The sequence below is a fragment of the Macaca nemestrina genome, chromosome 2, assembly GCF_043159975.1.
Source record: "Macaca nemestrina isolate mMacNem1 chromosome 2, mMacNem.hap1, whole genome shotgun sequence".
In the NCBI taxonomy this organism is placed as follows: Eukaryota; Metazoa; Chordata; class Mammalia; order Primates; family Cercopithecidae; genus Macaca; species Macaca nemestrina.
This window is the reverse complement of record NC_092126.1, coordinates 9950605-9978330: the sequence shown is the minus strand read 5'-3', so window position 1 is coordinate 9978330 and position 27726 is coordinate 9950605. Positions and strand designations below refer to the sequence as shown.

At 43.2% G+C, this 27726-nt stretch overlaps 1 protein-coding gene across 3 annotated transcripts in view; it reads left to right on the top strand.

Annotated features, from left to right (window-relative positions):
* Nucleotides 1–27726, top strand: part of LP (LIM domain containing preferred translocation partner in lipoma) — a 723802-nt gene that overhangs the window by 47277 nt on the left and 648799 nt on the right. For all 3 annotated transcript variants that reach the window (XM_071090663.1, XM_011723147.3, XM_071090662.1), the window contains exon 2: nt 23645–23767. The gene's annotated coding sequence lies outside the window, so the exon portion shown is untranslated. The remainder of the gene's footprint in view (nt 1–23644; nt 23768–27726) is intronic.

Genomic DNA, 27726 nt, shown 5'->3' with positions numbered 1-27726 from the left:
ATTTTGGCTCACCACAACCTCTGCCTCCCAGGTTCAAGCGATTCTCCTGTCTCAGCCTCCCGAGTAGCTGGGATTACAGGCGCGTGCCACCATGCCCCACTAAGTTTTGTATTTTTAGTAGAGATGGGGTTTCATCATATTGGTCAGGCTGGTTAGCCACAATCCAGGGATAAGGAAGATGTGATTAGGAAGCCACTGCTGAGGCCTCAGAAACTTCTCTCAACATCTTAATAGTTAGTGATGGAGCACTGGATTGGCACATGGAGTGTCCTTTTGCCCTTCATGATTTCCTGGTGTTGCTTGCCAGTAGAAATGGTAGCAGGAAGATTCAGCTTCACTTCCACCTTCCAGATCTCACACAAGGAAATGTTACTGGTGGAACCTAATTTACTAGCTTTGAGGAAGTATGGGGAATGTAATTTTAAGTCTGCTTCTGTGATGCAGAAAGGCACTCTAGCTGGTGGCAACGGGCTCTGATTGAGCAGCCGACAGAATATATCTACCCCCAACTTATCCATCTAAAATCCCCAGGAGTTATTATTCTGAAATACTTAATATTTATAATTAATTATAACACTGTAATATAATTACACTATGAAATTATGTTTAATATTTGTTTATTTATGTAAAATATATAAACTTAATATAATTAATACCCTGAAAAAACAGGCTAGTTGCCCACTTTCAGTTTCTGAACTGAGTTCTTATTTTGGACGACAGCGGTTGGTTTGTAATTTTCCAGTTCCGTTTAATCTCCTCCTGGGAGTCATGCCCCAGGACAGCTGTCTTGTTTACAAAATTTGTTCACAAACGTTTATTAAACACTTACTACGGACCTGTCCCTGAGCCGGATTTGGCAATGTGGGGAGAGAGAAGTCAAGGATTCTTCCACTGGGAGCCAGTAGTGGGAAGGAGAATAAGTCAGGTGCACAGTTAGAACAGGGCAAGGAAGATGTTGATCAATGCCCTAAATAGCAGGCTCAGCAAATCCAGGGAAGAGAGATTATTCTGACTGGGCTGGGAGCAGGGCGTGTCACACAGTCTGTGATCCAGTGATTCTCTTTTGGGAGTAGTACCATCTCATTATGGGGCATTTAAAAACATGACGGATGCCGGGCGTGGTGGCTCATGCCTGTAATCCCAGCACTTTGGGTGGTTAAGGCGGGTGGATTACTTGAATTCAGGAGTTCGAGACCAGCCTGGCCAACATGGCAAAACCCCATCTCCACTGAAAATACAAAAATTAGCTGGGAGTGGTGGCGCATGCCTGTAATTCCAGCTAGTTGGGAGGCTGAGGCAGGAGAGTGGCCTGAACCCAAGAAGTGGAGGTTGCAGTGAGGTGAGATCACACCACTATACTCCAGCCTGGGTGACAGAGTGAGATTCCATCTCAATAAAATAAAATAAAAGCATAATGGGGTGTTTTCTGTTGTCCCAATGACTGGACGTCAGGATGCCATTGGCATTTAGTGGTTGGGGCCAGGGAAGCTAGATGTCCTTTAATACATGAAGACACCACAGATAAATAACTGTCTTCTCCAAAGGGTCATCTCCTTCCTGTTGAAGACTACCAGTGTGCTTGATGATGTGTAGGACATGGATATTTGGTGTTGGGGGTGGAAGGATAGCAGGTCAAGCAGAGGGGACAAGGTGAGCCAAGAGTTTAGTTTGAATAAAGCAAAGAATGTATGTTGAGTGGCAATGGGAGAAAGTTTATGGTGGCAATGGAAGCTTCAGTCCCTGTTATGGAGAACTTGGAGCTGTGAGATTAAGCACTTGGACTTCCCCTGTTGCCATTGGGAAGCCATTTAAGATACTGGAGCAGGTCCTTGAGAGCAGAAACGTAGCTTCGTCTTGACACCATGCACCGTGTAAACATCAGTAGTGCTGTTTGAATGAATGAATGTCTCCAACTGTAGTTTACAGGAGTTAGACGAGTGGGTACTTGAGTTTTGCCAGATTTAGGATTCTGTGGTTCTGGGAGGGCTCTGACAGCCAGCATTTGGACTTTTAGAGAATACATGGAAAGGGCACAGTGGCCTGCCACACAGATACTGTCTCCATATCCAAGCAAGGGTTGTGGTCAGGCAGCAGCAGTACTTGCTGATACCGAAGAGAGATGTGAAAAAGAGAGATTATTCCGTGGACTCCTGTGTGAAGCCCATAAGCCATGAGGCATGTAGGGAGCAGACTGTTGTCTGCATCAATGCTCTTGCATCTTGAGCTTTTAAAAAATTGCCATTCAAACCAGCAATTTGCTGACAAGGTTCACGCGCTGTGACCATGACTGCAGTTGTTCCTGAGGAGTGGCTTGCTTGTCTGCCTGGGGATGGCAGCCACGTGCGTTCCTTGTGCTGCCCTGCAGGATCCCGGTGCTTTCTGATATTCACGTTGCTCCCTTTTCCTTCTTTTTGGATGCGCTTTCGAGGTTGGGAGGGGAAGCTCAGGGATGGAGCTGACTAAACATATGTGAGATGTTACCTTGTTCGCTCCTCCTGAAGGTTTCATTTCTGAAGCCTTTCCTTAGGAGGGAAAAGGGTGTGTAGATGTATGAGGTGACTCTAGAACCCTCATTTTATGGATGAAGAAACTGTGATTCATAGAGGGAAAGTGATTTGTCCAGTGTCATGTGGTGAGCTGGCTGTGGAGCCAGCCCTCCTGTACCTTTTATTGCAGGGTTTATTTTATATATATTTGCTGGCAAAAAGAAGGAAAGAAAAACAATTTATATATATTTTATTTACAATAAAAATATTTATAATAAAAATATAAAGTATATATTATATATTATAATTATATATAATATAATTATGTTATAATTAAATTATACATAATTTTATAAATTATATATTATATAATATATATAGTAAATTATAAAACAACATATAATACAATTTATTTTATATAATATAGTATATGTTATAATATAATTCATTATAATAAAATATAAAAACACTAAAAGATGTATTTTATATTTAAATATATTTAAATATATATATATTTAAATATATGCATATATTTAAATACATATACATATCAAATATATATATATATTTTTTCTCTTTGTTGTAGAGACAAGATCTTGCTATGTTGCCCAGGCTGGTCTCGAACTCCTAGGCTCAAGCAGTCCTTCTGCCTTGGCCTCCCAAGGTGCTGGGATTACAGGCATGAGCCACTATGCCTGGCCTTATAGAAGGGTTTAAATTACACCCATGTGGGGGAAGAGAGAGCAGCATGCACAGGCTTTGGTGCCAAAGGCTTGCACATGGTTACTGGCTCAGCCACTTACTATAAAATTTGTAAAACAGGCATCATGGACACATCTGATATTAAGCATTTAAAAAGAGGAGATGTGTGAGAAGTTTTGTGGACTGCAAAGAACTACAGATATCTTCCTTTTTATCTTGATGTGGATGTTTATGCACTGGGAGTTGGTGGGGCCATCTTTAGAGAAGCGGTGGGCTAGTGAAGACATTCGTGGCCATACCCCAATCACAAAACACTCCCAAGGGGCCCACTTCCCCACTGTACAGTAAAGAGATTTTGCACTCAGATTTGGAGGCACAGCACAAGGCAGGGAAAGCATGAGCCAAGTTTTGAGTCCTGTGGAATTGAGGGTGTGCTCTTGCCTGGGACCAGGGGTTCTTCTAGCAATATAAAGGGAGATGTGGCTAAACACGTAGATTGGGCTCATCCTGGAGGTCTTGAGGCTGGCCTGAGGGTGAGTAGATACTGTCATTTGTGTTGTTTAGAAAACTGGTGAGGAGTCAACTGGGAAAATCTCAACGAAATGCATCTTTAGGATGTGCCGGGAATCTCGGCAGTAACTCAGGTGGGCAACAGGGAATCTTGCAATTGGAGTAGGGGTGAGTCTTACATTTTGGGCACATTCTAAGTAACTTTTTGCAGTGCTTCAACTTTTTACTTGAGTTTCTAATAAAAATGGCACTATTTTTTATAGTCGTAGAGCTATATGAAATATTTTTACACCTGTTGGCTTCTTTGTTCTTACAACATCATAGTGAGGGGGAAGGTAGGATTGTTCTTGTTCCTGTTTTACAGACAAGGGAATTGAGGCTCGGAGAGCAGATGGGATTTCTCTGGCCACTTGGCTGGTTGCTGTGGAAGTCAGGAGTGGGGATGCCATGCTTCACACTTCTTCCTGTGCCAATGACCTGGAGCAGTGTTTTTCTCCAACTCACATTTCTTTATCCTCCACTGTCTTGGGTGTCACTCTTGGAAGTGTAAGATGGTCGTGAGTTTCAGAGATTTCAGAGATAAGCTGTTAAGATTTTCAAAGATGAGCTGTAGAGAATTTGGGACCTAAAATGTGTTTCATCCAGTAACTCTTGCTTGCTGTCATGTTGTTGGTTCAAATTGAACATGTTGATAAGTCCAGGGAGGAAAGGAACCAGTTCCTGCTACTTATTGAGTACCTTTTTTTTTTTTTTTTGCCCTGAACTCAGTACTGCCTGCTTTTCCATTTGAGGATTTAGAAACATTTATGGATGGAATGATTGTAATATTGTAGCATTCTGTCAACTAGTTTATTAGCTAATTCTCATAAAAGCCTTAGTAGGTAAACAATATTATTTTCCATTTTACAGATGAGAAAACTGAGGTTTAGAGAGATGAAATAACTTGCTTATAACTTGCTTGAGAGAACACAGGTACTAAATAGATTATAATCTTTTTTTTTTTTTGGGGGACAGAATCTTGCTCTGTCACCTAGGCTGGAGTGCAATGGTGCATTCTTGGCTCACTGCAACCTCTGCCCCCCAGGTTCAAGTGATTCTCCTGCTTCAGCCTCCCAAGTAGCTGGGATTACAGGCGGGCACCACCACGCCTGGCTAATTTTTGTATTTTTGGTAGAGACAAGGTTTCACCATGTTGGCCAGGCTGGTCTTGAACTCCTGACCTTAAGTGATCCACCCGCCTCGGCCTCCCAAAGTGCTGGGATTACAGGCCTGATCCACTGCACCTGGCTGTAAGTAGAGTATAATCTAAGTTATTTAATTTGAGACTTCTTTCTTCCTTGCTGCTCCCCATCTACGCCATGTATTGCCTGTCCCACTGGCAAAAATGCAGAGCTGCTTGTTAAGGAGGTATACATCAGACCTTGGAATTTACTGGAATCAGACCTGGAAGGTACTATGAAGAGCTCATAAGGCTGACGGTTTTCAAGCTGTGCTCTTCTGAGCCTGAGAGACTCCAGGAGTCATCTTGGGGATTATAACACGGAGGGAGGTGAAAAGTGGTGAGAAGTGGAGGAAGTAAGGGGACCGCTAGAGCCAACTTGAGCAGCTCTGCTTTTACCTACTTTGTAAGCTAAGCATCGTCAAAGCATCCATTTAAAGGAAAAGTTCTGCGGCTACATAAAAAAGTTAAAAAACCGCTGTGTCTACCCTTCCTTTTGCTAACACTGAGAGACAGAGTGGTTTAGCACAAGGAGACACAAAGTGGCTCAGCACGAGTCACAAGATGTGATGGGTCTAAGACCTCTCAGCCTAGAGCTCCCTTACCCCTGGGCCACTTTGTTAGACACACCTTCTTTAATTCAAATCCCCATTTCAGTGGGACATGGCCTTTTCACTTTTTCAAGGAAAGGTTTAATCTGTCCAGCTCCCTGTGAAGATCTTCGTTCTTGGCACACCTGCTGGAGGTTCAGGGTCCTGCAACCACGGAGTAGCTGCAGGACCATCAGGATGTCCCGTGCACAAGGTCTTTGACCTGCATTTTGCAACCTGGTTGCATCTCCCCTTTGGACTCTGGGAACCTTTCTGAGATTGGTGCAATATCTGTGCTAAAAAGGTCTGAAATTATAGCCAGTATTGTGTTAACTTCCAACCTTCACAGACATTGTCTGACTAAATATATACCTATTGAGTGTTCACTGTGTACACTGACTGACAAGAAAGGCAAGATTCCTGATCCCAAGGATCTAATGGAGAGACAGAAACAAATATAAACTTGTGTCAACTATTTCAGAGACAGATATTTTTGTGATACGGGATTGTTATGCACGCTAGTTATGTGAAGAGTATTTGATCTCTTAGAAATGAGATGGGGAGAATCTGGGCAATGAGAAAGAAGACCAAAACTGGGGAGTGCAGTCTGGAATTGCAGGGGTTGAGTTTGCAATGTGAAGCAGTTAGTTATGGCATGTTGCACTTACTATTTCTGAGATTTGAGCATCTGACTTTTCCTTTAAGTTTTTGTTTTCCCATTTGTAATATGGGAGTGAGAGTGGCTAGTTCACAGGGTCATTGCTGGGGTTAAATGAGATAATGTATGTAACCTGCTTAGCATAATACCTAGCACAGAGTAAACACTCATTACATTTTAGTAGTTATTGTTGTTATTATATGTCAGCGAGGAGTCAAAAGAGCCTATTTTCTTAACCTCATCAATGGTGTAATCAGAGCTTTGCATCTCAAAATAAAGGAACACTCTGCTTTTATTATTTATTTATTTATTTATTTATTTATTTATTTATTTACTTTTCACTCTGCTTTTAGAAATAGAATTCAATTACCTTAGCCTACAACAAACTGACTTCAATCTATCTTTCTGAGTTAACTTCTGTTTATTCCTATCTGTCTGCTCACCTCTCTCACTAGTGACCTACACATTTTCTTTTTCTTTCTTTTTTTTTTTTTTTTTTTGAGGCGGAGTATCGCCCTGTTGCCCAGGCTTGAGTGCAGTGGCATCATCTTAGCTGACTGCAAGCTCCTCCTGCCGGTTTTGAGCCATTCTCCTGCCTCAGCTTCCCGAGTAGCTGGGATTACAGGCGTGAGCCACTATGCTCGGCCCACATTTTCTAAGCTTGACTTTAACTTGCTGGTCTTTGTCATATCTTTTCAGTCATTGCTAGGGTTCAAATATTTTCTTTTCTTTTCTTTTTTTTTTAAGATGGGAATCTCACTATGTCTCCCAGACTGGTCTTGAACTCCTGGGCTTAAGTAATACTGCCTTGGCCTCCTAAGTAGCTGGGACCATAGGCATATGCCACTGTGTCTGGCTTAAATATATCCTTCTGCCTGGAATGCCCTTTGCTCCTTCATCTGTGCCCCCCTGCCCCATCCTCTTTTAATTCCTAGCCCAAAAGTCTAACCCACCCATTGGGACGGATTCTACAGAACTCATAGAGTTTACAACATCTTGTCCTTCAATTGCAGTCAGTCTCTGTCTTGAACTGGATTTGTGAGCTCCTTGAAGTTGTTTGTATCTCACAGCTTGTTGCTGTAACATCACTGGGGATTCAAGCAGACACACATAGAGTAGATGCTCACACATCTATGCCATAAATTACTTTAGTGCCTTTCTCAAATGATCAGCACAGGAATCAAACGATAAAAAGCAAACCAGAAAACAGTCCTCACTGGGCTCTGTGCTCATCAGCCTTGGGAATGGATTTCTGGCAAAGATCCGGCCCCTCTACAAATGACAGAGATGACTTGGCTCTTTTCAGGAATTGAAGAGAATCCCGACAAGTAGCATGTTGGGAAAGGCCCGAAGGAAGCCAGACCAGCTTGCTCTCAGAGCTCCTTGGGTCCCCTGCGGCCCCCAGGTGATCTTCAGCAAGACCTGGTATGTAAATGAGCCTCATCTGATGGCTCAGCCTGCTGCGCACTGCTAGGGATGCTAGAATTCCAGGGTAAGCTTGTGAGCTGGGCTGGAAGGTTCAGTGGGTTGGAGATTACTAGCTCTTTGGTATCTGCAGCTTGAAATACCCTGTGCCCTTGATTAATTCATGCTTGGGAGCATCCTCAGTGCTCTCTGGAAAATAGCTCCTTACTGTATGTTTATTTCCCCACGGGCTTATTTCAGAGAGACTGGAGCCTGTGTTTCTAACAGCTTCTCCAAGGAAAACATCGCAGGCCACATTTCCGGAACTGAGAATCTCAGGGGGTCTTTGAAACGTCCATCTCTATTACCTCCTTTTGGCCCAGCATTTGCTTTTAGCTGAAAAGGGAGATTTTGTCTTGAGCCATCCTGTAGACATATGTGACTTAGAGTTGGAAAATCTGACAGCTGCTGCTGAGCTTTGAACTGCAAGAGTGAGTGGCATATAGACATAACCCCGTAGAACATCAAATCATTTTCCCTTAATTCCCAGAGCCTTAATGTTTCTTTGTCTTGCGAATGATCTCACTGCTTTTTGTATTTGTAATGGAATGCACAGTCATTTGCAAGTAATCACACAATAATCCCCTACACTTTTATAACGCCTTACCCTTTTCCATAGGGCTTTCACTCTCATTATCTCATATGATCCTTATAACTGCTCTGAGATATAAGCAGAGTGGCTCTTTTAATCTCCAATTTTCAGGTGTAGAAACTGAGGTTTAGAATTAAGTTAACCAGAGTTAAAACAGTTTGTATGTAGCAGAATTGGAACTGGAGTCTCCAGAATTGGAACTGGAGTCTCCTAAACCAGTGTTTCTTTTGCTACTTATTGCTGGTGTGACTTTGGAAATATACTTAACCTCTCTGAACCTCAGTTTTCCTATCACTAAATGTGGGTATAATACTACTTCCTGGGATAGTTGTTGGAAGGGATTCAATGAGACTGGGAAATCATTTAATAAAAGGTAAAACACACTAATAATGGGAGGCGTCATTGTACTTACTACATGGACCTTGAAGGCAAACAGTGCCATCAGAACTGTGAAAGAAAATAACATTTTTTCTCTCTTTTTAGAAAGACACAGGTTTAGAATGGCGCTATCAGGGATCACAAGCTCCCAGCCCTGTGATTAGCAAATTGACCCTGCTGCCCTGCCTGCTGGCTGCTTTGTTATTCTGAGAATTGTGTTGACGAGATCCTCTTTTCCTACAGAGCTCTCTCTTAATGTTGCTTGGAATAGCCTTGTGTCCTGGAGACAGTTTTCAGTCTGGCAGGATCTGAGAACAGGAGCGGGGATCTTGGAATGGGATCTGCATCCCTGGGCTTCATCCACAAGCGGTGGGAATGTGGCTTGGGCTGTGGGGTGGAGGTAGATGAACAGCTGGACATGCAGGTTTATCTTCTGTCGTTTCTCAATAAAGTAGACAAGTCCATCTGACGGGTGTTTAGTAGGGTATGACTTGTGAGTAATATAAATGGCTAAATGGCAATATATGTGCTAAATGGCACTGGAAAAATCCATAAAAGAATGGATTTCAAGTTGGCACAAAATGCATTAGAAGTCAGCAGTGTGATGTGGTCAGGAGAACAACCAGAGTGACTGTGGGCTGAGGTCTTGGGTAGCTTTGTTTCTATATACAGTCAGCCCTCTGTATCCATGGTTTCTGCATCCATGGATTCAACCAACCAAGGCTCAAAAATATTAAAAAAAAAAAAAATCCAACAAAAAAATAAAAAAACCAATACAGTATAACAATATTTACATAGCATTTGTGTTGTTAGGTATTATGTAGGTATTAGAACAATATTTAAAGTATACAGGAGATATTACATCATTTTATATAAGAGACTTGAGCATCTCTGGATTTCAGTATCTCAGGGGTCCTGGAACCAATCCCCCCTGGATGCTGAGGATACTGAGGGAACGAGTGTACATATTCACCTACAAAAATTCCAAACCAATGAGACAGACATAGGTTGAAATATGGTCCTGAGAGGCAGAACGTGGAGCAAGGGATGGAAGACCAAGGAGGAGCCAGATTTCAGTTCCGTGTAAGGAAGAATTTTCTGACCGAAAGATGGAATTTGCAGCGGCAGGAGATAATGATCTTTGCTTCACTGGAGACCTCAGTAATACCAATGCGGCAGGTGTTGGGCTTAATGGCCTTTATGGCCACTTCTCATTTTGAGATCACAGAGCTGGGAGGACGAGAGGCACACATATGTTGAAGGAACTGAAGGGTCTCTACATAGATGTGGAAACTGATCTCCAAATGTTTGTAAGATGGAGGGTACATTTAAAGTATCTCATTCTGGTTTTCATATTTATTTCTGTGGCTCACCCCTTGGTCTTTGGTTTTGAGAGCTTAAGACCATTCCCAGAAGCTCTTTTCCATGGAATAATCTCCTTTCTTTGCTGAAATGCTCCTTTATGGGATGCAGGAAGGGACTCTGAGCTCCTGACAGAATGAAGACCACCCCTTTTTGCTCTCCAGACCTAATTTTGACATCCCACGCCCACCCCCTGAGGAGGGTTGCAATGGCAAGATCTCTGTCCTGAGTTCTGGTTCTGGTATGCAGTGGAAGGCTCTCTGATTCTGTTTCCTTACCTATTTTAATAGTAACTTAATTTGTGTTCCTTTGTTAAGTGTGCAATAAATAATAAATGTTTGCTTACGGCATGCTTGTTAAGTATAAAACAAATAATCAAAATAAATGTGTAATGACCCTTTGGATAGACCAAGTAGAAGCTGCTTTTAGAGCACATGATTGGACCATTTCTAGATATCTGCTTAATTTGTAAATGAAAAATATGTAAGCTACACAAGGATCACTGACTCGTCTGAAATCTTCATGACTGACTGATCTGGACTTGGGGTTTGGGGCTTGGGTCCCTTCATGCCCTGATCAGTGCTGTTTGTAGCTCGAAGACTTCCTGGGGGTGAGAACAAGCAACCTCTTGGTGCAGTCCAAAGCCAGGAAATGGGTGATGATTTTGAAAAAGGACTCATCTGGCCTCCAGAAAGCCTTTACAACCAACAGTAGGAGGAGATCACTAAGAAACAGAACCACTGGGAAGCCAAGATGTGGTACTTGGATTCCCATCTCGGAGCACCTCCTACACCCCCACATCTCCATTTTCCCTAGCGTCTGATCTCTCTTTCTCCTCCTTTAATTTAGTCTGGAGTCATTTTAGATTAGATTCATTCCTGATTGGCTTCACTGCTCCAACTTAGTCATCACAGAACCTTAGGGTTGGAATCCATGTTACAAGTTAAACTGAGCAATTCAACCCCACTTTTCCCGACAACAGTGTTCTCCTGAGAGTCTGGTTTTATTCTGAGTCTCCTAGCCCGGTGTCTGTGCCCATGAAGGACTCATGCCAAACTACATATTCAGGAGGACTCCCATACCAAGAGACTCTGGGCTTGGGGGCAAGAGACTTGGTTTTTTTTTTTTTTTTTTTTTCTTTTAAAGGAGTTTCACTCCTATTGCCCAGGCTAGAGTACAATGGCATGGTCATGGCTCACCGCAACCTCCACCTCCCGGGTTCAAGCAATACTCCTGCCTCAGCCTCCCAAGTAGCTGGGATTACAGGCATCCACCACCATGCCCAACTAATTTTTGTATTTTTAGTAGAGACCGAGTTTCACCATATTGGCCAGGCTGGTCTCGAACTCCTGACCTCAGGTGATCCTCCCGTCTTGGTCTCCCAAAGTGCTGGGATTACAGGCATGAGCCACTGTGCCTGGCCGGGAGGAGTTGTTTTAAGACTCACCTTCCATCATAGGAACCTTAGACTAAATTCTCACAACCTTTTCAGGTGCGTCTCCCAAAATATCTCCCCCCCACCGAATTAACGATTTATTTCATAAATTTCGTTGCATTCTGGATGGTCTCATTCTTAAGATGAGCTTAAAACCTTTCAAACCAGTCACTTCCTTGTTTGGGGTGGAGGAGGTTTCTTCCTGGAATTGGACAGTGTATGGAAGGGTTGAGAATCCACTTCTTTAGCGGTTAATAATTTACTCCGAGTAAGGAATTCTGTCTTAAACTGGGGCATGTTCTTCAAGTGCCAGAGGAGAGAGAAGGGTGATTTTTCTGACATCCTCCAGCCTGCTTCTCCATATTTGGAAATGTTTACCCACCCGACTGATCTATTGGAAGAGAGGGAGGTGACTCAGGGTTTAGGAGAAGCAGGATTTGAATTCTTGTTTCCAGAAACAAAGTCGTCCCCCACCCCGCCCCCACCCTTCCCTCTTCATTCCTCTGCCCCTTGTTCTGGAAGCTGAGGCGAGAATGTCTCAGTTCTGTTCCCTTCAGGCTTCGAGACCACCGCCTTGCTGTGTCCCGTAGTGGACTGAGGGCCTGCAAGTGGGAGTGAGGGCTGGTGGAGGGCCAGCTGCCTGGGCGGGCCGGACATCGCGTGAGTACATCATTACTGCCGGATGAGTGGCATTTCTGCTCACAGACCTGGGGCGTACAGCCTGTGGGCTGGCTCACTTGCATGGTGATGGGACACATTGCTGGGAGTGCTGGTCACTTTAATTTGGGGGTGTGGACAGCTGCTTTCCCAGGGGAGTACTTCTTACAGTGGGATTTCAAGACAAGATCGGCCTGAGGAAAAATTATATTCGTATATTTTTAAAAAAGTAGGTATTTCCTCTGATCTGAGGCCTAATTTGAGTTGGGTAGAAAGACAATTTGGGAGTGCTGTTGTCTGATTACTAAGGCTAAAGCAACACGCTGGAAGGGATGTCTGTGGACGTGTAGGGAGGGGTAGTTTTAGCTTGAAAACAGTTATGGTGGGACTTAGGAGTATGCAAAATGTTGATGTGTAGCATCTGCACAGCATCCACCGTCTGGAGTACCTTGCGTGCTGGACGCTGTGTCGATCTGATGCGTTGTCAGAGTTGGGAGAGTCCTGCGGTGTTTTCAGCACATCTATCTCATTTCACAGTGTGAGATAATGGGCAGCAGAGACCCAGGCCCTGAAGACAGATGGCTCATTATGTGGGACTAGAACCCAGATCTTCTCTCTCAGTTCATTTCATTCCCCTAGACTTAAGCTGCCCCCTCTACTGCAAGATGAGGAAATTGGGAGATGTTAGAATTGTCCACACTTACTAATCTAGTTGGTGGGAAAATGAGGACTAGAACCTACTTCTTCCAGTTCAGACCTCTTTCCTTTAGGATATATGGGCTCAGATGCCTGAATTCCTTGTTTTCGTATGAGGCTCTTTTCTTTTTTGTTCTTTGATTTTTACTTACCTTTCCCTTCTTTTGGTCATGTGAATGTTGTATGAATGCAACCTTTTGCTCTCCTTTGCTCCCTATATCTTTCTCTTCCATGAAAGGGGATGTCACTTGTCCAAAAGGCAGAATGAATAGTATGGAACTTTATTTCCATCTGTGGAAGTGAAAATTATGCAATTTTCCCTGAGAGAAATTCAGCAAGGCTTCCCATCTGAGCCTCTACCACTATTCTTGAAGCTGTAAGAATTCTGGAATATTATGCCCATTCAAAGGTGAGTCCTGATTCTGATTAGATTTTAAACACACACACACACACACACACACACACACACACACACACACACACACACACACACACACACTTTTTAAGACTACCAAAGCAGGACAGAGACCCAGAAGATACCAACCTATTATGTCGCCTCAGATGTTTCACAGCCATCAGGAGTAACTCTTTGTAGTCAGCTCAGTTTCGGATCAACTTTTTTTTTTCTTTCTTTCTTTTTTAGACAGAGTCTTGCTCTGTCGCCCAGGCTGACTGGAGTGCAATGGCTCGATCTCGGCTCACTGCAACCTCCGCCTCCTGGGTTCAAGCGATTCTCCTGCCTCAGCCTCCCGAGTAACTGGGATTACAGGCATGCACCACCAGGCCCTGATAATTGTTGTATTTTTAGTTAAATACATTCATATTGCTGTGTAATAAGTCTCCAGGCCTCTTTCATCTCGCAATCTGAAACTTTGTACCTTTAACCCACAACTACCTGTTCTCCTCTCCTCCAGTCCCTGGCATTCTCCATTCTACTTTCATCCTCTATGAATATGACAACTCTAGGTTCTGTATCTAAGTGAATCATACCATATTTGCCTTTTTGTGACTGGCTTATTTCACTGAGCATAATATCCTCAAGTTCATCCATGGGTCAGAATTTCTCCTTTTTAAGGCTGAATAATATTCTGTGGTAATGAATATGCTACATTTTGTCTATCCATTTAAGTACTATTTTTTAACCTCCATGTTACAGAAGAACAGCAACCAGAGACTTCAAAGGGTTAATTAAGTAAGTGGCCCAAAGTCACATAGTCAGTAGTGGAGACTAATTTTACTTAAGAGTGGCATGTGATCAGGAGTAAGCAGATATTGGATTCTAATTGGCAAGAGTGTGACAAATCAGGGTGATTCTCAACTGGATGGTGATGCCTCCTTACACGTTGCTGTGGCATTTCAATAAAGCAAGTGTTCCAAAGGGCTGTACACAGCTATGCTTCCTTTCTTTTGTACGGGGCTCTAGGAAGTCCATAGCTAAATTTAAAGCTCACCTCTAGCAAATGGTGTGAGACATCCAGCTCTTATTTTTTGTATCCCCTTTCCCCTTTCTTTGCTTTATTTTCGCCTCTCCTTACGCATTTTCTCACTTAAATCATCAACTATTAGCATCTTTTGTGAAGTACCTCAGATCCTTTCTGGAACAAGGCAGAATATATAGATGTGTGTCATGATATCTAATATTTTAGTAATTATTAGGTCTGTGGAATAGTGGGCTAAAACTGGCCATGATTTTTCTGACTTGACTCTGCTCATCATCTTCTTTTTCTTCTTCTTCTTTTTTTTTTTTTTTTTGACGGAGTCTCATTCTCTTGCCTAGGCTAGAGTACAGTGTGTGATCTTGGCTCACTGCAACCTCTGCCTCCTGGGTTCAAGCAATTCTCCTGCCTCAGCTTCCTGAGTAGCTGGGATTACAGGCATTCGCCACTACATCCTACTAATTTTTGTATTTTTGGTAGAGATGGGGGTTTCATCATGTTGACCAGGCTGGTCTTGAACTCCTGACCTCAGGTGATCTGCCTACCTCGGCCTCTCGAAGTGTTGGGATCACAGGCGTGAGCCACCATGCCCGGCCTGACTCTGCTCTTAATGTAGTGTTTCACCTGGGCAATGCCCTGCTCCTTTCTGAGTCTCACTTTTCTCACCTGAAAGAGGAAGTTGCTGTTGATAGCAGTGAACATTTAGGCTGTGCTGAGTTTTACCCGAAACATCATATCTCTAACTCTCCCAACACTCCCACAAGGCAGGTGCTATTATCCCCATTTTACTTTTGAGAAAAGGCCTAAAGAAGTGAGAAAGCTTGCCTAAACCCCTTTAACTCTTGGGTAAAGGCATTAGTGACCAATGTGTATTTGACTCCAAAGCCCAGGACGTTAGCCACAGTGCTGGGCTACTATCCTTTTATGCAATCTGTCAGGCTTCTTCCATCCGTGGCATGTATTCATCTAATTTTATTAAATCTTTATTGAATTTCCACTTAGGTGCCTTGCACTGTTCTGGGCATTATCCCAGTACTCGATTTAGAGCAAAGAAAGAGACACACACAACAACCATCCCTTGGCGCTTACATGCTGGTGCAGGTGTGTGGAGGAGGCAGATAAAGGAACACTTAAATAAGAGGGAATGATAAGTAACCCAAGGGAGGAGTCACAAAGGGCATTCTGACTCTGAGTGAGTGGAGAAGGACTCTGGGAGGTTATGTTTAAGCTGAGATCTGAGTGACAAGGAGGCCGCCTTGTAGAAGTCGGGGGAAGAGCACTGCAGGCAGTGGAGACGGTCAAAGCAAAGGTCAAGGCCATGAAGTGGGAAGGAGTTTGTGTTTGAGGAACAGAAGGAGCCTGATGTGCTGGCAGCATGTGGGCTGCAGGGGAAGAAGCAGGAGAGAAGAGCAGGGACTAGCAGGTGGTGGTAAGTGAGAGACCTGAGCTGCTTAGACCTGAGTCCAGATGTGATGGGAACCACCTGAGTTACGTGTTACAGGCATCTTTCCAGCTGCTCTGGAGGGAACCACAGCATAGTAAACCACAGATAGTAAAAGGAAGGCAAGGGTAGAAGCAAGAAGGTCAGGCAGAAACGTTTACCGTAATTCAGGTGAGATGTGGTGGTAACTTTGACTAGGGCATAGAAGTTGGGCAGGAGAAGTAAGTTCAGGGCGTGTTTGGGAGTGGTCGTCTATAGGCTCTCTAGAGTGATTTCCTTCAGGGAAATGTCAAGCTAAATGGGCAGGAATCTGGGAGACTCAGAGGGAAATGAAAATAGGCACCCTGGGGGGTTGCCCAGACAAGCAGCTGGCATTCCAAAACCAAAGAGGATCTGTTTCTCACCCCCATCCCATTTCGTTTCTAGCCTCGAGCTTTGGGCCAATGCACAGAGGACGGTGGCTTTCTGCCTTTGGCTTCCCAGCTGAGAGCTGTTGGAACGCCCCAAAATAAGCCCTGCAGAATGTGCAGCTTCCTTTGCTCTCCCTGGGTATTTTTGTAAAACATTCTTTCCCACCAAGAATGAGGAACGTTCAGAGTGATGCTGACTTTATGGGCTGTATTTAACATGCTGTTTTTTCATGATGTGTTGTCTGTTCATGCAGAGATTTCTGTCTCCTGTAAACTCCCTGGTAAGGAATCTTCAATCTCCGTGTGAGATGGGTCTGGAAGGCTCAGTGGGAGCCCAGAAGAGCTGGGGTTTGAAAGCCTCTCCTTGTCTTGAGGACTAGACCGCGGTCCAAGGGCACCTACCAGTCCTCTTTTTTCATTTACGTTTGAATTCATAGTTGCTGGCCTTTGGCAGTTCCCTGTAATTCCTTTTAACAGACTTGGCTTCCCTGCAGATACTTACTTCATTTTTCAGGTCTTGGAGAAGTTAGGTAGTGGCTGAATCAGGTAGAGAATCCAAAATTCCTGACCAAGCCCCATCCTCTAGCCACCAGGCCAAAGCAATTTAGCTTGTGACCTCATCCTCCTGGGTATCCCGTGGCAATCTTATACTATAATCAGCCTAAGCCCAGAGATGCTCAGAGATTGTAAACTAAGTCATCTAAAACTCATTTCTGGGGCTTCTTCATGCACCCCTCCTGCAGTCTGTAGTTACCAGGTTTTCAAAAAAGTAGCATAAGCTCTTAAAAACAGAGTTTTGTTATTACTCATTCGAGTTTCTTCTAAAATTTCTTTTATATTACCTATTCATTGAGTCGACAAACATTTATTGAGTTCTTACTGTATGCCAGGCATTGTGCTAGGTGCTGGGGATTGATTCAAAGATAATTTGGAGGCGTATGGAAGGGGAGTGGATAATTACAGCACAGTGAGATAAGTGCTATAATAGGGGGATATAGAAAGAGCCAGAAATAGCACTATGAATAACATCTTTGAACAAATTGCCTTCTTTTTTCCTTTTGGATTATTCCCTTATGTATATTGCCCAAAGTGGGATTACTGGGTCATTTAAAAGATGAAAACAATTTGGCACAAAAAGATGTAATGACTTGCCTGGGGAATACAGCTCAATTTTCAACAGAGGAAGAAAAAATTGTTGACAAATCCAGATTTAGATCACTTTACCAGGAAGAACGGGCAGTTTTTATACTACTCTTTCAACATGGTGGCTTTTGGGGGTGGGGGGGATTTATTCTAAACATGCTAGCCTGCGTGTAGGAATCACACGTCCTCATATTTAATCTCACAACTTGATTGTTCTCACAAGAACCCAGCTGTATACGTATTATCGTTTCCATTTTACAAATGAAGAAACAGCACCCTTGATAAAAGGAAGTAAGTTGCTCAAAAGGCCATAGTTAATAAGTGTGGAGTGCAAGAGCCAAGCACAGTTCCTTTTATTCTTTGACTCCATCCTGTTTTCCATGCTGTGTTTACCTATTGAGGGTACCTGTGCTCTAGCCGGGGCCCGGAATTTATTTAATGAGTCACAGAGACTCTTAAGAGGACAGTCAGGCTCTATGAAATAGGTGTAGATGTTCTTACCTCCGAAGTCATAGCCAGGGAACAATGTCCTTCTGTATGTTGACCTGAAAGGATCCAAGGGCCCATTATTCCTGACCCTGGTATTCCTGCCCCTGGCTCAGGTGCTGAAAGGCTATTTGCATAGTCCTACCATTAGAGCACAGAATCCCAAGTAAAGCTGAAACCATGCCACAGTTCTGCTGTGAAACATTTATTACTTTTCTAGTACTTAACTGTATTAAGTAAAAACTCCTGCCCCTGGTATCCAGGACCTGTCATAAATGGACACCAGCATGGGTCCACTGTGGACTTCCTTGGTGCTCCTGTTTACGTATCTTTAAATCAAACACATTTCCTGCCAACCCCCAGATATACCCTGCACTTTCTCACCTTCTTGCCTTAGCACATGCCTTTCCTTTAGCCTGAGATAACCTCTCCGATCTTCATTCATAGAACTCTCAATCCTCCTGTAAACTTCTGCACAGACGCCATCTTGGGAAGGGAATAATCCTTGATCACCACCTGCTCTCCCATCCATTGGAAGTGATCTGTGTTCTCTGTTCTGCTAACTCAACCACAGTTAGCTGTGAGGCAACAGAGTACAAATGTATGCTGCTTATGAGCAAGGGATCTGGATTTGAATCCCGGCTGTGATACTTCCTCACTGTCAGTTAACTTGCTTGAGCCTGAGTTTTCTCATCTGCCAAATGGATGTGATAGAATAGGTGCTCCCCCTGAAAGCCACCATGTTAACAGGAGTAGTATAAAAATGGTCTGATTCTCCTGGTGAAGTTGTGTAAATCTGGAATTGTCAACAATTTTCCTTTCCCTTGTTGTCATTACATTTTTTTATGACATCACCTCATGTCACCGTGTGGTATGAAAATCTGCATTGTTACCTGTGCTGCTTCTGTGGTACTTGTCCTCTTTTACTTGATGTCTTATCTCTCCTTCTAGACTGGGAGTTCTTCAAGGGCAGGGAGGGCATTGCATCTTTGAAGGCCTTGACATATGGGTACTGCTACAGAGTTTCCTGTAAAGGAAAGGAGGATTCCATACAACCTAAGTGGTGACACCAGCATAGGCTCATTACTAATCCCGTGCCCCAGTCACGAGGTTTCAGGCCTGGCAGAGAACTCTGTGAGCTCTGTGATGTGGAGCTTTAGGCACATAGAACACAAGCTGGATAGGCCTCTGGCTCCTGCTGGAGAGACAGGAGAAAGACTGGATGGAGCCTGTCTCCAGTCCAGCTTCTTCTGATTCAAGGACTTGGGTGGGGCTGGCAGTTCCCTGAAGGCAGAGTGTTAGTCCTGCTTGGAACATGAGACTGTTTCTTTCCTGGGCCTTGCAGTGGGTCTGTTCTGTTGGTGAGTTTCAGACCTAGAGGAAAGGGTCACTGAAGGTATGGGTTAAGAGCAACTCTGAAAGCCACCTGTCCCCTGACTTCTCTGTGAGTGGGGCCACAGGGAGAAGATCCCTTCATAGGTAGCTCCTCTACCCTTGCTTTGCTTGGAGACTGACCACGGAAGGGGATTCATTTCTTAAAGGGATAGGGCTACGATTTAACTTTCTGTTGTGCCACTTCCCGAAACACAACACCTGTGGCTTCAGATCCAAGTGCTTTAGAACATGAGATACAAGGTCTTCCATGCCCTGGCTGCAACATTCCTTTCCAGGCTTGTGTCCCACCACATTCCTCTGCATCCTCTGTCACTGGCCTCACCATATTAGTCACTTTCTCTGAGAACACCCTGAACTCATCCCCCTCAAGGCCTTTGCACATCGTGTTCCCTGGGCCTATTTTCCTCCTCCTCATGCATGGAAATCCTCTTGGGTGTTCAGGCTTCATTTGGAAGTCACATCATTTGCAGAGAACTTTTAGACCCTCAAAAGGACATTGCATGTACTCGTGCTTTTCTGTGCTTTTCATTCTGTCTTGTGTGTTCCAGCGTGTCCCCCATTGAGGCTCTTCAACACCCCTAGGTGTGTCCAACTCAGCACCCACACCTGCTAGGTCCACACACTGCCTTATCAAAGACAGCAGGTGTTAGCAAACCTCTCCTTGGTGCATGCCTGAATGCAGAACATGTGACATTCTGTTAACTAACACTTGTGCCAGAATGGCTTCTGTAGCCCATACTGGGGTTCCCATGATTTGTTTGATCATGAGCCCAGCCATTTGAATTGTTTTTGAATTGGTCTGATATCAGCGAATTGTTAACCTTTCTCAGGTCTGTTTCCTACATACCAGTAGATGTCTGCTTAGTGCCAGGGCTCTGAGCTTTTCATTTCACTTAAGAACAGAACAGTGAGGTAGAATTCAGGAAAGATTTACCTGCTGTTAACATGAACTTTTAAAAAAAGAGTTAGAAATGTAGGCCTTGTTTTTATCCCAAAGCTCCCTGAAATGTGAAAATAGCAGGAGTTTTAACGGTATATTTCCACCTCTAGCAGAAGAACTATCCATTTTATACTTGTAATTATAAATTGATAAAGCCTGTGTCATGAAACTTGATTTTGAACACCTGTGTTGAAATCCCGGCTTTACCACTTACTAGGTAGAGGTACTGGAGGAGTGGCTAACTGCTCCGTTCCTCAGTTTCTTCAGCGTTCAATTGGGAATTTTTTCTTACAGGCTGATGGAAAATTTAAATAAGGTCTTGGACATGAAATTGAGATTTTATTAGTGTGTGTGTTTCAAAATGTGGATTTGGAGGCCATTTAAAAATAGAATTTCCAAAAAATTTGCTTTTAAAGCAAAATACTTAGATATGTAAATTTTTGTGAAATTTTCTTCAAATGATAAAATAAATGAGTTTACAGTCAGGAGACATACAGTATCTAACAGACTTAGGGAATATGCTTGGCTTACAAGACGTGGTTTTAGTCCACATACATTAGAATCACAGAACTATAGGCTTTGAGAAATTATAAAAGCCTTGGAAGGGGTGAACATGAATTAGTGCATATTGTATGCAGGCTTTGTGCCATACATGCTAGATATGGAATCCCAGGAAATGGTTACATACACCTTGATGGGTAGATGATATTAACCCTGTTTTGCAGACAGAGAAGGCTGAGCTTTGAGAAAATCCTTTACACAAGTCTGATATCAAAGCCTGGAACTTCAAACTACCCTCCTGATGGCTTCTAGAAACCCTTTCCGTTTAAAGATATGACAAGACTTGCTTTCACTTTGTTGTTGATTTTTTTATCCTCTCTTTCTCTGTCTCTGGGGACAGCACTAATGCAGGGCCAGATAGACCTGTGAAAATCTGTAGTCGTGATGTCACATAACTTGTTTGATGAATCTAGATTAGTGTCTTGACTTTTCCTGCCAAGAATCTGCTCATAAAGTGTCTTGTTTTGAGCTCCTTTGACTGTACTCATTCATCAGCCTTTACTTATTTTCTTCTCTTTGGGAGAGATACTTGCCGTTACCCATAATGTTTGAGGTCAGGAGTATATTTGAAGAGGGCTTTATATTTTCTTAAAAAAAATACTGGTGGAAAATCAAGTTTATTGGCTATTTCATACCATCTTCTTCTGCCATTTATGGGCAGTCATGTGGAAGAGGTGGCACGGGGCTGGGAGTTTGGAGCAATGCTTCTCATCTTGAATGTGTCGCTGACCAGGGAAAATACTTCGTGCCAACTCCATCATTCTCTTTTGGGAATTCAGTGTCTTCAGCTATAAAGAGTGAGGGCAGTACTAGGTGATTCCTAAGATTTTAAAATTCTGCATGTTTTGTGGTGTCAAAACCATCAATTTCTGCTGAGCTGTGTGATCCTGCAGCTGTTTCTCTGATAGTTTTCAATCTTTAGATTTAATCTATTCAACAATGTATAATTTTTTAAAGGGAAGCTTTTATAGACACTTCTGAAATATAACGGGGTGGGGGGGGGATAAATGGATATTAAAAAATAGAAAACAACCAATTAAATAGTAGATAGCATGTAATTCTCCTTGGAAACTTACCACGAAATTGAGAAGTACTTTAACAACTGGTAATTTAAATTGCATTGGAACTCTGCTAATGGTTTGTTTGCATGGGAACTTCAATCATTTCACAGCGGTTCTTTAGCAAAGCTGCTTGTTCTCTTTATGGAAAAGAAGAAAAAATCATTAAAAGAGAAGTTGACTATGGAAAAGGGAGACCACTTTCATTTGTACCTGGAGAGACGCTGGAGAGTGTGAGTGAGACTCCCTCAGGGCCCAGGGTGGAGAGCTCTTCCTTTCAGTGAAGATTAAAACTCTGGGAAGTCAGATGCCCTTGGCGGCTGTTGTAGAAACTGTTGTGATTTGTATCTCTCTCTGCAGGGAGAAGCTTTGGTGTTATGCAGCTTGCGGGTGAGGGTAGCGGCAACCTTTTTGGTTCGTTTTATGAAATTGCATTGTTCACAGGTTTAATGTTGGCTTCCTAAGAACCCATTTCTCAGTAAGTTTGAAATGATGCCTTTCTCTCCTTTCAGCGGAAATGGCTTTCAGAATTCCAGTGTCCTTGAAGACCACCCGGTCTCAGGAAACTCCTTGCTTTACTGGGCTGGTCTTGATTGTATTCCATTTTGCCTATTAATTTCTTTCTGCTGTTGAGATTACTGGGAGAGCGTTGAAACAAGTGTTCGAGGCCTGGCTTTGTAAGTCCTGGTTTGGCTCTAGGTGTGACTCATGTGATCAAGCACAAGTCCCTCTGCCCAGTGCGTTTTGGTGTCCTTTGTCAAAGCAAGCAGTCACTTGATCCAGTGGATCAAGTGGCTCCTGAAGCGGTCACCTCCTTACCCAGGCCACTGGCTTCTCTTGTCAGTTGGAAAAGTTGAGGTGGGTCGTTTAAAAAATCCCTCCCAACTTTGAACTTTGAATTGTTTTGTACACAAAACAATTGTATGATTGGTTAGGTAATGTTTACGGTGACAACAATGAAATGGGCATGGTAGTTTTTCTGGTATGTGGATTTCTCCTGCATACATGAAAGACAAGTTTTACAACAGCCCTTGCCTTGGGATACTTGTCTGTTGGAATACATACTGTATAATCATTAGCAAAACAGGAATAGTTTCTAATGAAATAAAACCTGTAATAAGGACTGTATTAGGCTATGCTAGCATTGCTATAAATAAATATCTGAGACTTGGTAATCTATAAGAAAGAAGTTATAATTGGGTCATGGTTCTGCAGGCTGTATAAGCATGGCACTGGCATCTGCTTGGCTTCTGGGGAGATCTCAGGGAGCTTTTACTCATGGTCAAAGGCAGAGGAGGAGCAGGCATCTCACATGGCAAAAGCAGGAGCAAGAGAGGCAGTAGGCAGGGGAGTTGCCACACACTTTTAAATGATCATATATCATGAGAACGCACTCATGATCATGAGGACAGCACCAAGCGGACGGTGCTAAACCATTCATGAGAAATCTACCCCCATGATCCAGTCACCTCCACAGGCCCCACCTCCAACAGCAGGTATTTCAACTCTATGTGAAATTTAGAGAGGGCACGTATCCAAACGATATTGAGGATGGCTTACTGGGAAATGTCAACATTGTTTATCCCTCTGCTGCTCACTGATTCTCACTTTTCAGGCAAGGAAACTAAAGTTCAAAGGACACTAGGACCTATAGTTAGAAATTTGTCTCCAAACTCATATTCCTTTTCTTTTTTTATTTGGTATAGTTCAGGTTTATCTGTTAATTTTTTTTCCTCCCTACAATGTGAGTATCTGACTGACTTATCTCTTTGACCTCTGTTATTGAGACGAAGCTGTCTTCCCAGGAGAACTAGGAGAGATGAGATATGAACCCTGAGGCATCAGCATTCTCTTTCCCCATCATTCTGAGTCAAATTAGTGAAATAAGAGTGCCAGGATCTGACTAGGAGTTTAGGAGGTATAGAAGTAAGCCACAGCCCAGTCAGAGACTTGATAAACCTGAGAATTTCTGAAGCTGGTTGAGACCCTAGAAATACATAAGCAACACCCTTCTGTTTTTCATAGGTGAGAACTCTGAGGCTCAGAGACAGAGCAGAAGACAGAACCTGGTCATCTGACTCCTTGTGTTCTGCTTTTTTCATTGTTCCACTGGACGCTCATCAGAGGGAAGACCTTTCTCCTCAGCTGGTGAGTCCCACACACAAAAGGAATACATTTGCCTTTAAAATCAATGTATATGTTTTAATGAGTTTTAAACATCAGTGTTTTCCACTTTAAGTATGAGCATCGGTAACTAGGATGCATTAAGAATAAGAGAAGAACTGAAATGCCTTTCCTTCTTTCTTAAGTTGCTTTTATGGCAATAGACAATATATAATCATGCTGATAAAATATGTGGCAAAGCAAAGGCAGAGCTCGGCTCTTGGAAGGTGGCAGGCATTGAAATTGGAGGAAAATTTGGAGTAACGATGATTCCAGGTTGCCAGCAATTGTATTGCTTCCTTCTTTCTCATTTGGCATGGAAGAAAGTGTTCATGAAATGTAAAGACCAAAATGAAAATGTCACTAAACAGTGTTTGGGCATTTATGAGGAAAGAAAGCAATATTATTGAGTGTCTCTTGTTTACCCTTGTTCATGGTGCTGCTTCTTTTGTGATGTCATTTCATTTTATGTATTTATTGTTTTGAGATGGAGTCTTGCTCTGTTGCCCAGGCTGGTGTGCAGTGGTGCAATCTCAACTCACTGCAACTTCCACCTCCCAGGTTCAAGCGATTCTCCCACCTCAGCCTCCCAAGCAGCTGGGACTACAGGCGCGTACCACCATGCCTGGCTAATTTTTGTATTTTCAGTAGAGACGGGGTTTTACCAGGTTGGCCAGGCTGGTCTTGAACTCCTGACCTCAGGTAATCCACCTACCTCAGCCTCCCAAATTGCTGGAATTACAGGCGTGAGCCTCACTTTATTTTTATAACAACCTTTGGGGCAGGGCAGGCTAAATTTGCTTAGGCAAAGGGTGTGAGCCTTTGTTTTAAAGGGCCTGCTAGAGCTCCACCAGGACGTGAGTGCAAATCCTGTTATGTGCTCAGAAAGGAGAACCGTGACCAGGTAAGGTAAACTTTTCCTTGTGTTTTGGAGTACCTCTGTACTTAATGGGTAGAGTAGAACATTATATTCTAAAAAATCTGGGTGGTAAAAAGAATCAACAGTGTGGAATACCATGGGCTAGAAGGAGAGTTGAGGAAATTAGCAAGGGAATTCTGCGTGCGACTTCCACTTAGGATCCTGATTCGATGGTCCCCATTGGCTGAGGCCAATTCATATGTGCCCCCAGCGCTGGCTTTGTACTGAGTAAATAATACACCTTGACATATTTGTGGTGTAGTTTTCCAAAACGGAGATGATGCCGTTGTGATTGAAAAAACCTAACTTCACTTAAAAGTGTAACTGAGTTTATAGTTGTGTTTTGTCTCTCTGTCTTTTCTTAATCAGTGTATCTTAAAAGTACAACTGACTATGTGCCTATTGATCTATATCACATAAAAGGCTGGAAACCACTGGTTTGATGCTTAAATCTTAGTGTTTGTTAAAATTTCAAACATGGTCTGGAATATATTCCCCCTAGCATACGTTTAATTATCAAATGAAATATCTTTGTCACCTCCTCTACGTCTTGAGTTTTTTCAGTGTTTATAATTAAACTGTGATAAGTATGAAGCTTTGCACTTGGGCTTAAAAGAAATCAACAGTGTAATGATAGAATGGGAGAGATTTCCTTAACAGGAGCATCCTGGAAGAGACTTAGAAGTTTTTGTTATTCTTAAGCTAAATATGAGTCAGCAGTGGCTTTTGTTGGGAGTGGCTTCCGAAATGCTGATGCAGTCTTAGCCTGCATTTAATAGAGTATGGCATCTAGAATGAAGTGGGTGGGTGATTTTGCAAACCTAGGACACCTGGAAACTGGCAAGTCCAGAGGTCATGTGAGCCTCAGGCACAGTTTGAACAGGACTCTAGCTTTGTTTTTCTGCAGAACTTCTTGCTCTGCCCTTTTTTGTGCCTGGGCTTCATCTTTGGAATGTTTTACCTCATGGGTCATGAGATTGCTGCCTGATGAAACCCAAACTATAGACATCCGTCTTCCCATTTTGGGGAAAGAGCCTGGTTTGCTATATTCTCATAGCCTTGGCTCACTGTATATTTCTGAACCAGTCATTGAAGGCAAGATAATGGGATTATGCTAATCTGAACCAAGATTCTCGTGAAACTAAGTTTGGACATAGTCTCATCCAAACCTCATGGTACTTACACAGGGGAGAAGAGGTGACCCCTCAAAGGAATATCTGGGTGCTGTTAGGAGAGGGAGAGAGGACCGGAAGCTCCGTGGGCAACCACAGGCCTTCTGCAAACCTCTTTAGCCCCCTGTCAGAGACCCTCTAGAGAGCCAGGCTTTCGTTCCTGCCTCACCTTCTGAAAAGGCATGAGCCAGCTGGACTCTACACGAGGATGCTGAGAGGACCAGGAATGAAGGCCAGCCAAGAATTGCCACAGGAATGAGACCATGGATTCTGCCACAAGATTCTGGGACACATGTGCTCATGACCATCAAGAACATAGAACCTGGACAGGAGAGGGACAGCATTGCTTGTTCATGTGTGTGTCTCCAGAGTCTGCTGGGGTCTCTGGCATGGGATAGGTGCTGCGTGCATTTTCATGGATAGAATAAATCTGAAGGTAGTAAGGGTCCCTTTCCCAGAGGGTGTTCTATCGGGCATTGGCTGACTCTCTGTTGAGGAGTTATAGGAATTGTCGCCCAGATGAGGTCAGACTACATGATTTGATGAGAATGAAACAAATGACTGGACAGGCTGGGCATGGTGGCTCACATCTGTAATCCCAGTGCTTTGGGAGGCCATGGAAGGAAGATCAATTGAGGCCAAGATTTTGAGACCAGCCTGGGCAATGTGGCAAGACCCTGTCTCTACGACTAAACAAACAAAAAACCCAAATGACTGGACAGAAAGAGACTTTTGACTTAAGAAGTTTGTGAGGGCATAAAAAGGCAGTGAGTATGGTGGGATGGCGTAACAGAAGTCCTGACAAGTATGAGATGCGCAACCCTAGAAAAACAACATCCCTTCACCCTTATCTTTTTGATCTGAGAATTAGGAACAATAGTCATTGCCCTGCCGACCTCTCATGTTTGCTTAGAGCAAGTGCGTTGTTAAATGCTGACTTGTTTTGTAAACTATAAAGTGTGGTTCCTATATGGTAGGTTATTACAGTTGTCTTCTTCCTTAAAGACTCATCTTGAATATAAAGAAAAAGACAATGTAAGTTCAGTGCCCAGCACAGCATCGGGAACATTAGACATGCTCAGCGTGTCTAAGCATTCTTAGACAACCTTGCACCTCTTCCTCCTCTGGGTTGGATAGGCACTAACTTGTCCTCAGTCCTGCAGCTTGATCTGCAACTTTGCTTAATGATGCGGGTTAGAATTGAAATAGAATTATGTATTATTATTTTTCACGTTCATTTTTGCCTGAGACAGGAGGTGGAGAGTGGTCAATTCAGAAACCCGGGAAGCTCAGTGCTTGAGAGACCCCACAGAAGCTACAGTCTAGCCCATTTGGCTTCTTACTTTGTTAGATTAGATAATCACACCTGCTGCTCCAGGCATGACTAGCCTAGTGGGAGTCAGGAAGGAAATTATTTCCCTCTGTTGATACCAGTTTACAATTGCCGACTATCGCCAAGGGCTTTCAGTTTTAATATTTCCTCTTTGGTCCTCAGAAGTATCAGGTATTAGTCTCTGCCGGAAGCAAAGCATTGGTCACTTCCGTCAGGGCGAATGTCTTGGCTGTCTATAATTACTCAGTCAGGTGCTTTCTGGGCATGTGTGAGCATTTGCTCAGCCAGCTTTTATTGCTTTTATGTTATTTGCTTCAAAAATTACAAGAGGATTTGCTGGGTCTGAGCAGTGACCTATTCAGTCCCCTGAAACTCTGTGGTTCTTCATGTAACCCAGGGATGTCTTGTAGGAGGTATGTTTGCTGTCCATGAAAGTAAAAAGTAGTGATATCTCTTTCTCTCTTTTGCTTCCTTCCTCCTAATTCCACATTCTTCTATTTCTTGGCTTCTGGCACAATGG